Source organism: Triturus cristatus, chromosome 4_2, assembly GCF_964204655.1.
Source record: "Triturus cristatus chromosome 4_2, aTriCri1.1, whole genome shotgun sequence".
NCBI lineage: Eukaryota > Metazoa > Chordata > Amphibia > Caudata > Salamandridae > Triturus > Triturus cristatus.
In genome coordinates, this window is record NC_140586.1 from 202,581,069 (window position 1) to 202,597,184 (window position 16,116).

The 16,116-nt window shown below is 45.3% G+C and overlaps 1 protein-coding gene across 3 annotated transcripts in view; it reads left to right on the forward strand.

Moving 5' to 3' along the window:
• Nucleotides 1–16,116, forward strand: part of LOC146833387 (single-pass membrane and coiled-coil domain-containing protein 3-like) — a 203,399-nt gene that overhangs the window by 121,392 nt on the left and 65,891 nt on the right. The window lies entirely within an intron of this gene.

The window sequence follows — 16,116 nt, forward strand, 5'->3', positions numbered from 1 at the left end:
ATAAAATTGCACTTAGATAGCCTTGCTTATTGCGTAGACTAGAACCATCCTAAAAAGGTAATCAGCATCATTATGAATTTAGTGAAATGTCCTGTGCCTTTGAGCATATATCATTATTTTAATCTCTTAACTTGAAAAACATTGGAAAATAATAAAGAGACTAGAATAGTATGTAATAGAGCACATCCTTGTGAGCTGGAAAAAGTACTTTGAAGTGACTGCACTGGTTAAAGTTATTACAACTCTTGTCACTAGCCTTGTGCCCCATGCACAGAACTTCTTCTCTTCAACACTGTTCCAACCCTTTTCACATGCTATTGCCATTCACTGTGTTTTACTAAACCGTCCATTCATTTTACAAAAAAGATACACAACTCTTTCACATACTTGGTCCTGAAATCCTCAATATCGCCTGTCTTACTTCCATTCTCTTATAAGTACATTACTGTTGGCCTTACGAGGTAATACTGTGAAACATATCCTGCACAAGTTGACCCTGTGTGCCATTTCTTAAAGAACACTTAATGTGTCATACATCTGTATGATCAGTAGGAAGTAAAGGGAAACATTTTGAAATGTTTTCTTGTATACCATAATGAACTAACCAAATACAGCATAATCGAAGGTACAATTATCCTATCAAAATTATAAAGGTTCGAGGCATGTGGGCTGCTGAATTCATATCTGTGCATAGATCGCCGCCTAGTGTTGGGTCCGGATGATTGCACATTGTTGTCCTAGAAGAGTCTTCGAAGTATCCTGAGATGGGTGACTCCTCCCCTGGACCACAGTGCGCATGGGCATCCTCTCCATCCCCAGATTGTTTTTTTCCGCCATTGGGTTCGGATGCAACTATCTTAGCTCAACTTCGGAATACTTAGTTTTAGGCCAAAAGGCCTATAGTTTTCGTCGGTACAGTTACCGTTCGGTGTCGACTACTAGTTCTAGTGCTCCACACCCTTTTCAAAATTTCGAATCGAATTGGTCCAAACTTCGACGCTACATCGACGATGGAATCGAGAACTCCGTTCAAGAGGTGTCCGTTGTGCCATGCCAAGTACCCTCACATCGACGTCCACCCGGTCTGTAACAAATGTCTCTCGCCGGATCACGACGAATCAAAATGCATGGCCTGCGCGCGGTTCCGATCCAAGAAAACTCTACGGAACCGACGGGCAGCGAGGCTCGAGGCGCAGCAGGCAGCGCCCGCACCCACCAACATATTCAGCACCGAAGACGCCAAGAGCGTGGAAGAAATACTATCTAGCCCCGCTTCGGAGCATGGTTCCCGATCGGACGACGATGACGAAGAGCTCTTTCGACGTGAAGAAGCCGTCGACGAGGTAGGGGACCTCGACGAAGCCTATGGGGCTGAAGAAGACAGCTCTCCCGAGGAGTTAGGCCAATCCGTCGAAACGGAGGCCGAAATTAGTCGTCAGGCTCCGGTCGAGGGATCGCCTTCGGGCCTTACCCAAGACCTAATCCATGGTTCCTCGGCCCCGCCTTCCGGCCCGGCATTGAACACTATGCAAGAGCCAATATTACCCAAGACGACCGGGTTGTTAAACCCAAAAACATCCATCGCTCCAGTCCCTTCAAAATCGAAAGCGAAACTGGTGGTGGTCGGATCAAAGGCGTCGAAACAGTCCACTGCCCCGGCGCCGACGCCGAAAAAAGTCGTCGGCTCCGAACGCGTACAGAAAGACTTCGGCGCCGAGCTCACCGCAGCAGACGCGGTCGACGCACAAAAGAAGCGCGCCCTCATGCACCACAAGGCACCGACACCTTCGGCGCCGACACCGAAGCCCGTCGCCTCCGCAGTCAAAATGGCCGCCTCGGCTACGTCGACGCCTAAAGCACCGATGCCGAAGAAGTCCTCGACTACGTCGACTATCGATGCATCCCTTCAAGCCAGTGACCCCCTTCCGACAAAAAAGTCGGGGTCGGCCTCCACGCCTACTACCAAGATGCCCACCAAACCACCATCTCAGTTTGCTGTGCAGCAGGTCTCTGCAACGTATCCGAGACCAGGTAGCCCTCCACTCTACCTCGGGTCCCCACACTACCTCACCCGGTACAGTGCACTCGGAGCCCACCAACATTACCTTTGGGCTGCCACCGACATCGGCACCGAAACTCTTTCAAATTCGGACACGTGTCCTCCACACACAGTCCACCACCTCTGGCCTAACAGAACACGACCCTTCAGGGCCACAGTTTATCGATGCCGACACTGGCAGGCTCATGCTCCACAAGCGCAAGATCACGCCAGTCAGGGAAGAGGTGCCATACAAAATTCCTCTTAAACGCAAGCTACCGGCGGAGCAGGAACCAGTGATACAAGAACACTTCCATCCCCTCCAACTAGCTCCGCAGTCCTTTTCTCCTACCCCTTCTGAATCGGACCCAATGCAAGAATATGGTGGGGACGATACCATCTACCCCGGGGACGCAGATCCCGATGAAACACAGGATCCTGATCAGGCATGGGATGACCCCACAGACCCAAGTGTCACGCCACATGCTCAGGATGCGCAACTCTACAATATTAAAACGTCTCCTACAGAGGACACGGCCGCATTTAATGCCCTTATCGAACGGGCTGCTGCTCATCATGGGGTGGAACTGCACTCTGACGCCATTGAGGAGGACTTCCTGCTTGACACTTTCGCATCTTCGGAAAGAACTGTCAAGACTCTGCCCATGCTTAAAGGGGTTCTGAAGCCTGCCAAAGACATTTTCAAGGACACCACCAGAGCCCGAGTGTTAAACCCCAGGATTGAAAAGAAATATAAGCCTGCACCTGGTGACCCTAAATACATTAGGGGTCAGTTGCCATTAGACTCTATGGTGGTTGCCAACGCTCGCAAAAGAGCCCACTCACAGACAACTGGTGATGCTCCTCCCCCAGACAAAGAGTCAAAGGTCCTTGAAACATCTGGCAAACGTGTGGCAGCGCAAGCAGCCAATATCCTGCGCATTGCCAATACACAAGCACTCCTGGCACGTTATGACAGGTCACATTATGACACGCTAGAGTCACTGCTCCAACACCTACCAGAGGAGTATAAAGAGTCAGCGGAGCTCCTCATTAGAGAAGGACAACTCCTCACTAATGCGTCCATAAAATGCGCCCTAGACGCAGCTGACACAGCGGCCAGGGCAATAAACACAAGTGTCATGTTACGACGCCATGCCTGGTTACGCATCTCAGGCTTCAAACCCGAGATCCAAAACAATATCCTCAACTTACCGGTTAACACAGAATTTTTATTTGGCCCAGACGTTGACACTACCCTAGAGAAAATAAAAAAAGACACAGATACTGCCAAATCTATGGGGGCGCTACAAACCCAACAATTTCGTAGTGGCTCCTTTCGTCGCACTGGAAATAGGGGAACATCAAGGGGCCAGGGGTCACAACAACAGTATGCCAAAGGTGGCACACAAACCACCTACGACAAAAACAACAGGGGTGGATATCGTGGATCCAGCGCCAAGGGCAGGGGACGTGGATATGGCAACACCAGGTCCTCCCCAAAAAACAAACAGTGACGCCCTCTCCCTACCCCCCGACCACTTAACACCTGTCGGGGGACGACTCCAGCTGTTCCTGCCCGCATGGAAGAACATCACCACGGACAGGTGGGTCAGGGACATCATTCAACATGGGTACTGTCTGGAACTAACTTCCACTCCACCCAATATACCACCAAAGCACCGTCCTATGTCAGCCGAACCCTTAGATTTACTCCAGCAAGAAGTGCTTGCTATGCTCGCAAAAGGGGCCATAGAAGTAGTGCCCACCGCCCAGCAGGGCACAGGAGTGTACTCTCTGTACTTCTTGATCCCAAAAAAGGACGGCTCGCTCCGACCTATTTTAGACCTGCGACCCCTAAACCTATATATACTGTCGGAGCATTTCCATATGCTCACCCTCCAACAGGTTCTCCCAATACTCACTCAGGGGGATTTCCTAGCTACACTAGACCTGAAGGATTACCCAAAATCAAGTCTGAAACCTGCGCACGTACAACAGTACTTAGGCGCGACAATCAACACTCTGGCTGCCACAGCTCAGCCAACTTTAGTGAGAATCAACAGCATGCAACTGCTGATCTCAAAATTCAAACCTCAACACTCCCTTCCGGCGCGAGTGTTCATGCAGTTGATAGGCATGATGGCCTCCTGCATCTTCATAGTCCCACACGCGAGACTACACATGCGCCCGCTTCAGGATTGCTTAGCACGTCAGTGGAATCAGGCTCAAGGACAGTTGAAAGACCTAGTGTTGGTGAGCGGTCGGGCATACAACTCTGCATTGGTGGAATCCACAAAACCTTTGCAAGGGCCGACCGTTCCAAGAGCCTGTTCCACAAATAATACTGACAGCGGACGCGTCTCTCCAGGGATGGGGAGCTCATGTACTCAATTACACAGTGCAGGGACTATGGACTACACAACAAAAGAAGATGCACATCAACCTTCTGGAACTGATGGCAATCTTCCTGGCAATGAAAGCATTCAAAGTACACCTGTGCAACAAGGTCGTGTTGATCCGGACGGACAACATGACTGCCATGTACTACATACAGAAGCAGGGAGGAACACACTCTCCACAGTTGTCTCATCTGGCTCAGAGCATGTGGAAGTGGGCCATTCAGAGGAATATATTCCTCATGGCGGAACACCTCCCAGGCAAAGACAACCAGATGGCGGATCTGCTCAGCAGGCACAGCCACCAGATGCACGAGTGGGAGTTACACCCATCAGTACTCCAACCGTACTTCCAGCAGTGGGGTCATCCAGAGATAGACCTATTCGCCACAAGGGAAAACAAGGGAAAACGCAAAATGCCAAAGCTTTGCCGCCAGGTTCCCACATCCACAGTCGCAGGGCAATGCGATATGGATGAACTGGTCCGGCAGATTTGCGTACGCTTTTCCCCCAGCGCCGTTGATACCGCTGGTGGCACGCAAACTGCGACAGCACTCTCTGACACTCATCCTGGTTGCTCCAACATGGGCACGCCAGCCATGGTACACCACCTTTCTAGAACTTTCCGTGGTGCCGCATCAAAGGCTGCGGATCAAACCCGTGCTTTTGACGCAGAACCATGGAGAAATTCAACACCCAGATCCGCAACAGTTGAACCTGGCAATCTGGCTCCTGAAGTCTTAGAGTTTGGCTACCTAAACCTGCCACCTGACTGTATGGAGATCATTAAGGAAGCTAGGAGACCCACTACCAGAGCTTGCTATGCAGCCAAATGGAAGAGGTTTGTCATTTATTGCAACAACAATCACCTTAACCCACTAGACGCATCTATTCAGAACATAATCTGCTATCCCTTACACCTATACCGATGCAATCTGGCATACACCTCAATACGTGTCCATTTAACAGCAATAGCAGCCTACCTCCAAAACAGGCAGCACCTCTCTTTATTCAGAGTGCCTGCCATCAAAGCCTTCTTGGAAGGACTTAAACGGGTGATTCCCCCAAGGCACCCCCCAGCACCGGTGTGGAACCTCAACTTGGTCCTCACCAGACTAATGGGTCCACCCTTTGAACCTCTCCATTCTTGTGAGATTCAATTCCTTACCTGGAAAGTGGCTTTCCTGGTTGCCATCACTTCCTTAAGAAGAGTTAGTGAACTCCAGGCGCTAACCATTCAAGAGCCATTTATACAAGTTCACGCAAACCGGGTCGTACTACGTCCCAACCCCAAATTCATGCCTAAAGTAATATCGCAGTTCCACATGAACCAAACCATCGAACTGCCTGTTTTCTTTCAAAACCCACAAAATGTCGCTGAGAGGATGCTCCACACACTAGATGTAAAAAGGGCCCTCATGTACTATATTGACAGAACTAAAAACTTTAGGAAGACTAAATAACTCTTTGTTGCCTTCTCTCCACAACACAAAGGCAACGCCATTTCCAAAGTAGGTATAGCCAGATGGATTGTTAAATGTATCCAAATTTGTTATCAAAAAGCTAAACGCACATTAACGATTCCACCACGAGCCCACTCAACACGGAAGTTAGGGGCCTCCATGGCTTTCCTGGGAAACATTCCTTTACAAGAAATATGTAGAGCAGCCACATGGTCCACTATACATACATTTACAAAACACTACTGTGTAGATGTACACTCAAAACAGCAGGCAGCTGTAGGACAGGCTGTTCTCAAAACTCTTTTTCAGACTGCTGCAGCTGGCACGGGTAGCCGCCGCTAATAGGAGGTACTGCTGTGTATTCTATGCACAGATATGAATTCAGCAGCCCACATGCCTCGAACTGAATATGCTACTTACCAGTATGCATCTGTTCTTGGCATGTAGGGCTGCTGACATTCATAGCCTGTCACAGCTGCAGCTCTCAGAATTACTGTATAGCATGGTCATCACTTCCTGTATCTACTCCATCACTGCCACAATGGCGAAAAACAATCTGGGGATGGAGAGGATGCCCATGCGCACTGTGGTCCAGGGGAGGAGTCACCCATCTCAGGATACTTCGAAGACTCTTCCAGGACAACAAAGCTCAGAAGGATAAAACAAAATATTGTAAGCACTGCAAAAGCAAATGAAGCTTGATCCGGTACAGATAAACACTTTCCAATACATTTTTAGAAATGTTAACATTAACGCAAACGCATTATGCATGTCCTAAATGTCCTGCTGTCTTTGAAATGGAAAATAGTGCTTTTTCCATTAAGTACTGAGACAAGGAAAGCACTTCAGGCATGTGAATTCACTTTCTCTTTTGTCATCTTTCAAATGTAGTACTATTGTGCCAGGAAGTATGAATTATTTTATTTGTAATGGGTTTACTTGGCCATTAAGGTCCTGAATAGCTTTCCTTAACATTCGTATTTGAGCTGCAGCCTATTAAAAGCGAGCCAGTAGTTTTGATGAATCCCATGCATGGAACTGGCTTGCAATAAAACGAAACACATTAAAGACGAGTGCTACTTATCAGGCATGTTGTAGGCTACCTTCTAACAGCACTCCCGAGACTCTAATGTAGTGGTCATAGAGAGCATGCAGACTTCGAAAAATCTACTCGCCCACTCGCAATGGTGAGTCAGATTTAATCAGATCAAGCTATTTTTAGTACCTACTAGTCCAAATTAACATAAGCTGGAAAGTTACAAGTGTTCTGTTCATTCAAAAAGTGAATGAGCAATAAAGATGCCATTAAATCTTGTTTTTATCTTGACATTTGTTGTGTGTTCAAGGAAAGTGGTCAAATGTCAGTTTGTCTTTTTACTAATTTGGGTTGGAAAATTGAGTTTATTTTTCTTTCTTCTACTGCAGTTAGAGTTTTTTGTCAAGTGAGCATCAACATTTTAATAGCTTGTAAATGAATAGTACATATATTTCAAAATATACCTAAAATTATGAAAGCACATTTTTTATGTAATTAAGAAGTGTGATGCAAACACAGATTTGAAATGGAGCAAAACAAATCAGAAGGCTTTACTTGATTGTGTGACACATATTTGCAGAAACTCGATTTCCAAACATTATTGTTTGTACACTATATAGCTTTATCAGTAAAACCGCATGTCAGTGGGAAATTTTGTGGCCATTTCAATGTAAAATGCAAAAAGCAGTGTGCTACCACTTCATGTATTAGTTATATATATATTCTTTTAAAGTGATAGTTTTTAAACATGATTTGAGAAACATTTCTGTTCTCAACACTGTTAATCAATTTTTTATACAATTTGTTGCATAATGCTTTACATATTTCTTTACAGATTCACAGTATAGTTGTTTTTTTTTGTTGTTTTTTTTTTGGTCCTCATCTTATCAAACATTTCTATGCGGATCTTATAAAGCCTTTTAACACTCTGAGGGCCTCCTGTCTTTTCCGCAATCACCTTGTTCTCCGACCAAACCCCTTATCTTAGGGGAGCTTGATGTAATCATTGGACCAATTCTATTAACAGGAGACAGCGGCCCCAACAGATAAGAGGATGCCAAACATTAGCTGACTTGTCTGCAGCACTTTCATACTCAAGACGAGCCATATTGAATGAGGCCCTGAGCCAGCTCACCCTTGTTGGTGGTTGGGGGTCTTTCCATCTCTTACAAATCTCTCTCCGGGCCAGAAGGACCAAATATAACAAAAGACCTCTCTGTAGTGAAGAAACTATGACATATTAACCCATCGTCTCCAAAGAACACAAATGACAAGTTAATACTGATGTTAATGTTGAAGATGTCTTGAAGCGAATCTCCAACCTCCTTCCAGAAATTCTTCAAGACCGGGCAATCAAAGAAAACATGTAGATCGTCAGCCGAAGGTAATAAGCATCTAAAACATTTAGGAGGGGGGGATGGGGCAAATTTAGCAATTTTTGCCGGGGTATAGTACAGCCTGTTAATAACAAAAAAATGATTCTTTTTCAGACAAGCAGGTTTAACTTGCTTATATAATATCTTCAAAGATGGCTCAAACAAGGAACCTATAGATGGACCCAAGGGTGTTCGAGACCAAACCATCTCAGAAGAGGATATCTTCGATCGTCAACATCAATTAACAGTTTGTACCATATTGAGATCTCTTTCTTCAATAGATTAATAGATTGGCACAAACTTTCTACGTCTCGATTTCCTTTAAATTCCCCTTTTTCCGCATTGACCCAAGACTCCAGCTGCAGAAATTTAAACCTAGAGAATCCAGCCCCTATTCTAGCTCGCAAATATTCCCAGGGGCGAATCCCCTCGGAATCTGCCAGCTCGGACCAGGTATTAATACCTGCCCTTTTAATAGGTAGCGCTAGTGTGCCTCTAAGGCAATCCGGAGTTCGAGGGGAATCCCAAATAGGGGCACTGTCAGAATAGTATCCAATACCCCACTTGAGTCTAATCTTATGCCAGAGCTCTATGGCTGCCCTCAGCACCTTCTAGCGAACTCGCTTGAAGAACTTGGGGGCGCCAAACTTATACAAAAAAGACTGACCCCCACCACCTCCTTCGGCTCTGACCACCTCCCCCAACAACCTACCCCATGCTGACTTCTCAGGTTTCACACATAACATCCGGATGTTTTTAAACTGGATGGATATCGCATATAAACTAATATCTGGACGAGCCAGCCCCCCCTTAACAAGCCTGCGTCACAGCTTCTTCCATGTCAACCGAACCCCCTTGTCTCCCCATACAAAACTCCCAATTTTACTCTGTATTTTACTAATGCAGTTATTAGGAAAAACAAGGGGAATGGTAGAAAATAAGTAAGAGAGTTTAGGCAAAATAATCATTTTCACCAGATTGATTTTCCCAAAGATGGTCAAGGGAAGGTTCCTCCATCGGCTAAAAAGGCGATCTATTTCTTTGGTTACTCTATTCAGATTTATCTGTGGGATCATTTCCAGATTTTTAATTATGTAGATCCCTAAATATCTAAATTCTGTACTGACTTTGCCAGGCCATTGATCTAAATTCCAGCACATCACTTCTGTCTTTGCCCTATTAATCAAGTATCCAGACAGGTCCCCAAAACTAGACAAGAGCGCCTCCACCCGAGGGATTGCCCCTTCAGGGTCACAGGTATATATAATTAGATCGTCTGCATATAGGGCTAACTTACAACTGTATTGTTCTGACCTGAAAGGGCGGATAGAATCGTCCAACCTTAGGGCTTGTGCTAGCTGCTCTATATAGATGTTGAACAGTAGTGGCGACATTAGACATCCCTGCCTAGTACCCCTTTGTATGGAGAAGCTTGATGTCAATATTCCATTTAAAAGAATTTTGGCCGAGGCACCATGATAACAGTTCTTTAACGTTTGAATAAAAATAGGTCCAAAACCCGCCTTCTCCAGTACTTCCCAGAGGTACATCCAGCAGACTCTATCGAATGCCTTGGCGGCATCCACAGCAACTATAGCCAAAGGATCTGATCTCTGCATGGCCAAGTCAATGTTACCAATTAATAACTGCGTCTGCTCCTGAATATACCGCCCTGCAACAAAACCCTTCTGGTCTACGTGTATTAACTCTGAGATTACCTTGGCCAGTCTCCCTGCCAATATGCCCATAAAGATCTTATAATCGGCATTTAGCAGGGAGATTGGACGATACGAGTCTCCTTTTAAAGGATCCTTGCCTGGCTTCAGAATCAGAACAATTGTTGCCTGTTTCCAAGACTCAGGAACCCTGCCCTGGGAACAATAGACTGAATTAAAGATGGCGCTTAATAGGGGGGTCAGCTCCTCTACCAGATGCTTATACACTTCACTTGGAAGCGAGTCTGGACCAGCTGCTTTTTTATTTTTAGATTTTTTTATTTGCTCAATTATTTCTTCGTGTGTAATAGGAGCCTCTAACCTATTCCTGCTTTGCTCTGACAAGGAGGGCAGCATTTTATCCCTCAACCATGCTTGTATTGAAGTTGAAGAGGGTGACAAATCTTCTTTATAGACGTCAGAGAAAAGGGAGAGGAGACAGGCCTGCATATCCTCAAATCTAGCTGATGTTTCCCCTTCAATATTAATTATTAGTTCTTTAATATTATTCCTTCTTTGATCAACTCTGGCCTTCCAAGCCAGCAAGGCGCCCGCCTTTTCTCCATATTCAAAACTTTCCACACTTCTGGAATGCCATTGAGCTCTACATTTTGCGTCCAGTTTCCCCCTATACTCCTGTTGTGCTTCTTCTAGATCTTTCTGGACCTGCAATGATCATTCCTTATTACCTCTACTTAGATCATTTCTCTCTTTCTCTAGCTGGCTTATTTTTCTTTCGATGCCGTTTAGTTGCCCTGCCTCGATTCGATTTATAGAGCTAATGATACCATGAAGGTTCCCCCTTAGGTTCGCCTTATATGCGTCCCAAATATAATCCAGTGATGCTGAACCCATGTTAAAAGAGAAAAATCCACCTGGGAGGAGGCTGCACCCCTTTGCCCTGATATGTAAATTGGACCGGAGAGTGATCTGAGATGAGACTTGGCATAACCAGAATCTCATCTAACCTATTCAAGGATAGCCTATCTATAAGAACATAGTCGATCCTCGAAGAGTGACTATATTTTTTACTATAGAATGTAAACCCATGTTGATCTCTCATTCTAGCCCTCCAAGTATCTACTAAATCCAGATCCTGAATCATATTTCATAAAGCACGACGAATCCTCGGAGCACCTATATAGTGACTCAAATTTGACCTATCTTTCGAAGAATTTAACAAAACATTAAAATCACCGCCAATGATATATGGAGGAGATTCAAAAACAATACTGATTGTAGTTTACCTAAATAACTCGAGTCATCAACATTTGGGCCATAATAAGAAACACAAACTAGGTCCATATTTTCTAACAATAAGCATGTGACTAGCCACCTTCCAGAGGAGTCTGATTGTGATTTTTTTATAGAGCACTGTACACCATGCTTAACTAAAATTGCGACCCCTCTGCTGTGTGACGTCTGAAGCGACACGCTATAAGATTGAATCCAGGGGGTTTTAGAAAAAATCAAATAACTTTCATTGTAGGTTAAATGTGTCTCTTGTAACAAACAGACTTTAGCAGGAGAAAGCTCCAGATGTTTAAGAATCAACCTGCGTCTCCTAGGACACCTCAGCCCATTAACATTCCATGAGACAAAAACTAATGTTTTGTTCCCCCGATCACCCATAGGTTAGTTGTAAAACTAACGCCCTTCCATGGTCAAACTTTTTTGCGGCCAAAATAACTTGATATGATGAGGTGAAGGATTTTTCCCCCTTTTCTCCCATGTCAACCCACTCGTGTGCTCCCCTGAATCCCCCCAGAGCCTTTCTTAAGTGCGTCTTACCCACAAGGAACCCTCCCTTCTAATAGGCGTAAGCCTGTTTAGCCTTTGCTCCCCCTCTAAAGAAAAAAAAGAACCAAAATTAACTTTAATCTGAATTCCCGCCGAAGAGAACACCCTTCCTTATTGTTGTTACTATCCTATTTTTCCCCTTGCTCTTCCTTAATCTTTTCAATAAGAGCATCCGCTTCCTCTCCGGATTTTATCTGATACATGTGATTATTCCACATTACCCGAAGTAATGCCGGAAATTTTAACTGTGCCTTTGCCCCAATTTTATTGAACTCCTCCATCCGTTTTCCCAACTCCCACTGTCTAGTCGCCGTTGAGTGGGAAATATCGGATCTAATTTGAAAAATGAAAGGTGTGGGGAGATTATAGGACAGAGGACCTTCTTTTAATGCGAAGGACAAAATCCGTTCCTTAACTGCATAAGTTAAGAAATTGACCATTATTTTTCTTGGTTTCTGCCTGGCCGGGTTTCTCCTAAAAGGGTCTCGATGCACTCTCTGTATTTCATGTTTAAGATCGACTTCCGGCGCGTCCTTTAAAACCGAGTTCCTTAGTATAGATATCACAAAACCCTTAAGGTCAGCCCCTTCCGGGGCTTCCGGAACATTTAAAAACCTTAGATTGTTCCTCCGAGCGTGGTTCTCCAAACGTTCAAGATCCTCTCTCAGATCCTTATTTTGGGCAGATAGCTTAGCTAAGTCGGCTTCTGTGGTGCGAATAGAGTCCTTAATTTGAGGGATTTCCAGCTCTATGGCCTCTGCTCTTGCCGTTACTTCGTCTAATCTTTTGGTCAGTGTTTCACAGGAGGCTTGAATTGCTGCCTGGTTTGCCTCAGAAATTAAAAATCTGCCGGTGGACACAGGAAGCGTAAGATCGCCCTCTGCCTGTTCCGGGTCACAAGAGGAAGAGCTGCGGGAGGAAGAGCCAGAACCTGCGCAAATTGGCAAGGACGGAGAAAGGGATCGGACTGGCTAAAACATGGTGAGGTTGCTGATTCTGAGATAGGGAGTCGGCGTTTTTTTTCATCGCTCTCGGCTTCTGACACGCACCGGTGTAATCAGTGGCAGTGCCAGGGTCAGTGTCAATGTCAAAATCAAGAGACTACAAGTGGCTTCCAATTCTTTGACGCTATTAATGGTAGCTGTAGTGCTTGGTGCAGCACCTGGTGGGGTTCCTTGGAGACGGATGGGAGCTGCATGTACTGTATGGATTTCGAAAGGGGTGTAAATGTCGGTGACCTTGGCTGTAGTATTGGTTCAGAGGCCTCTGGTAACTTCAAGGATATAACTGCAAAAGTAGGGTCAAGGAATACCTGAGAGGTTAAAATAAATAGATACATCTTACGTAGTAGAGTGGCGAACAACATAGAGGCGCCGGCATATCCCCCGTGTCTCTCCTCCGATTTCCGAAGTGAAGGTCATCAGAAGCCGAGGTGTACCCAAAGGTAGTAAAACGGACGAGGCCAAAGGGAAGATAAGGGACTCTTCGAAGAAGAAAGGCAGGGGGGAGAAGGGGTCCCCTTCTAAAATAAAGATTACTCCATCACTCAAAACTTTCTATAAAGTAATGTCCACTACTACCACTACGGCCACAGCAGTTACCCCCCCTTCCCTGAGCGTCGTTACTAAAGCTACTCCATGTATAAATCCGGTTAATACCTTAGAACCACTCAGTGCCCCACCACAACCGAAAGAGAAAGCTGAGGGTATACAGATGAACATTGTTCCTAGCATTAAGCATTCGACAGTAAGTTTGTCGAATAGATTTTCGGTACTGCCAAGCGAGGAATTAGTGATTCCCTCTGATGACCAACCCAATGTGCTTAGCGGTAAAAGCCCCAGTGACAATCAGTCAGACCTTATAGAAGATGATGCGTTGGTCTCTGTGAAAGGAGCAGATGCAATCGGTGCATTGGGAGCGACAAACATGGCATCAAGTACATTGGCAGATATACTTCTTGCAATGAAAGACGAAATCGCAGCCAGATTTACGGTCTCTGAAAATAATCAGGCAGAGATGACAAGCACAGTATAGTTCTTAACTATTTACACCTTATTCCTTGTGTTAAATACTAAAACACATTTTCACAAACATAACACACTATTTTCACTTTTTTTGTAATTAGAAAACTATACGCATTTGATTTCATTTGGCATATGGCGTTTGGCATTTCCTTCAGAACCTGCTGTAAGTCCGTCCTGCTATATGGTGCGCAAGACATTTACCAGGATGTCCATCTGATGTGACTTCGTATAATCCTGCCAAACATTTAGGCAGGAAGAAGCTCCCTATTTGGGAGTCCTGTAAACCAAAGGACAGTTAAAACTATCTTTATTGGATGCCCTGCCTTGGGCTGGTTCACCTCCTTTCTGTCAGAGAGAACCTTTCAAGTGCCTGTCCCCCCCTTCTGCTCCCAGGTACATGCTGTCCACCAAGGGGTTCCTCAGGGCTCGGCTTTGAGCCCAACCCTAAATACCATCTACATTCCACCCTTAGCAGCAGTAGCCAGGAGCAGAGGACTAACTGTGGTATCATATGCAGATGATACACAGCTTAATGGTGGCACTATCAGATGACTCCGTGCAGGATGTGCTTAAGTTCAAGGCAGATCTAACCGCTATCACAGACTGGATGACCGCCAATTGCCTCCAACTGAATGCTAGCAAATCTGAGATCTTGTTGGTGGGGAAAGACACTCAACTGCGGAATGAGCGTTGGTGGCCATCCACTCTGGGCTGTCCGCCTGTCCCTAAACAGATAGTCAAAAATCTGGGAGAATGGGTTGACTCCGCTCTTACTTTTCAGGCCCAAACCAAAGCGGTAGCTGGGACCTGCTTTGGGCTCCTACGTGGGCTTAAACCACTGTTGAGATTCTTTGACCCCACTATCTCTCAGGTTATCGTTCAGGCTACCATGCTATCCAGGCTGGACTATGCCAGCTCCCTAATTTGGGGGCCAATAGAGCTGAGATTCTCCGCCTTCAAAGGGCACAAAACGCTGCGGCCCAGACACTCCTCGGCCTGCCGAGAATCTGTCCTACAACCGACGCTATCCGCAGACTGCATTGGTTGCCGGTGGCAAAACGGATCGAGTTCAAAACTCTCTGTATCAGCCAGAGAATTCTGAATCTTCATTCCCCTGATATTCTGCCAATCTCCTCTCGCCTTACATACCCAGCTGCCAGCTATGCTCGAGGAGCCAGCACCTGGCGGTTGTCCCCCGGGTAAGGAAAGTCCTGGCGGAAGGGCGTTCTTTACACATTCTGGCTCCGAAGCTCTCGAACTCTCTCCCTGTGAGTATCAAAAGCATCCAAATCCATGTGCTGTTCCGTAAAGCCATTAAAACTCATCTTTTTCCTGCATAATGGGTCTTCTGTGCTTCTCTTACAGTGCCTATAACAGTTTGCAGTTTTAGCGCTCGGATGCCCCTTTGCTGGGGCTGCTGCGTGCTCTACAAAACTTATAACATAACATTTAAGGAGTAACTATTCTGACTGCCTGTAGGACCCCAAGGAAAGAACAGCATCTTGATTAATTTATATGTCAAGCATGATAGGAACATGTAAACAATCTCCCCCATCTGACCCACTAAAACTGATATTCTACATTGTGTGGTCCTGAAGAAGGTGGGCTGTTATTCCTCATTAATCCACCAAAACATGGTTTCTCAGAAATCCTTGCCTGCAACACAATAGAAGCTGAAATTCGAGATCCTTTCCTATTGTAACTCACAGTGTATGTGAGGAGCGGCTTGGATGAGTATGAATGGTATATATGAGAGGATGAGTGTCTGTGTGAATGAATGAGGGAGTGATGTTGCGATAGAGGGGTGGAAAAGGGCACAAATGGCAATAAAAATGAAATGTGTATCGTTTTCTAATTACAAAACAGTGAAAATAGTGTTTTTCTGTTTGTGAAAATGTGTTTTAGTGTTTAACAAAAGGAATAAGGTGTAAATTATCAAGAACTGTACTGTGGATCTGTAAAGGAATATGTATAGCATTATGCAACAATTTGAATTAAAAAAAGTATACAAAAATAAATAAATATGTTAAGGCATCAAGTGTATTTTGTTCCTACATTTACTTGGCAATGAGCACTTTGAGCTACTAGTGAAGAAATACAGGCTGTATGGGCTTTTGTATTCATGTTCAGTTGTTTGTTTCCCCCTCCTCCTTGACCTAAAGTATCAGAATACGGGGTACCTTTCTCCTCTTTGTGAAAGTACCCTTGTGATCTGGTCATTTCTCAAGGCCTTGTGGTTAAAGGAAAAGTACAGACAGTTCAAGT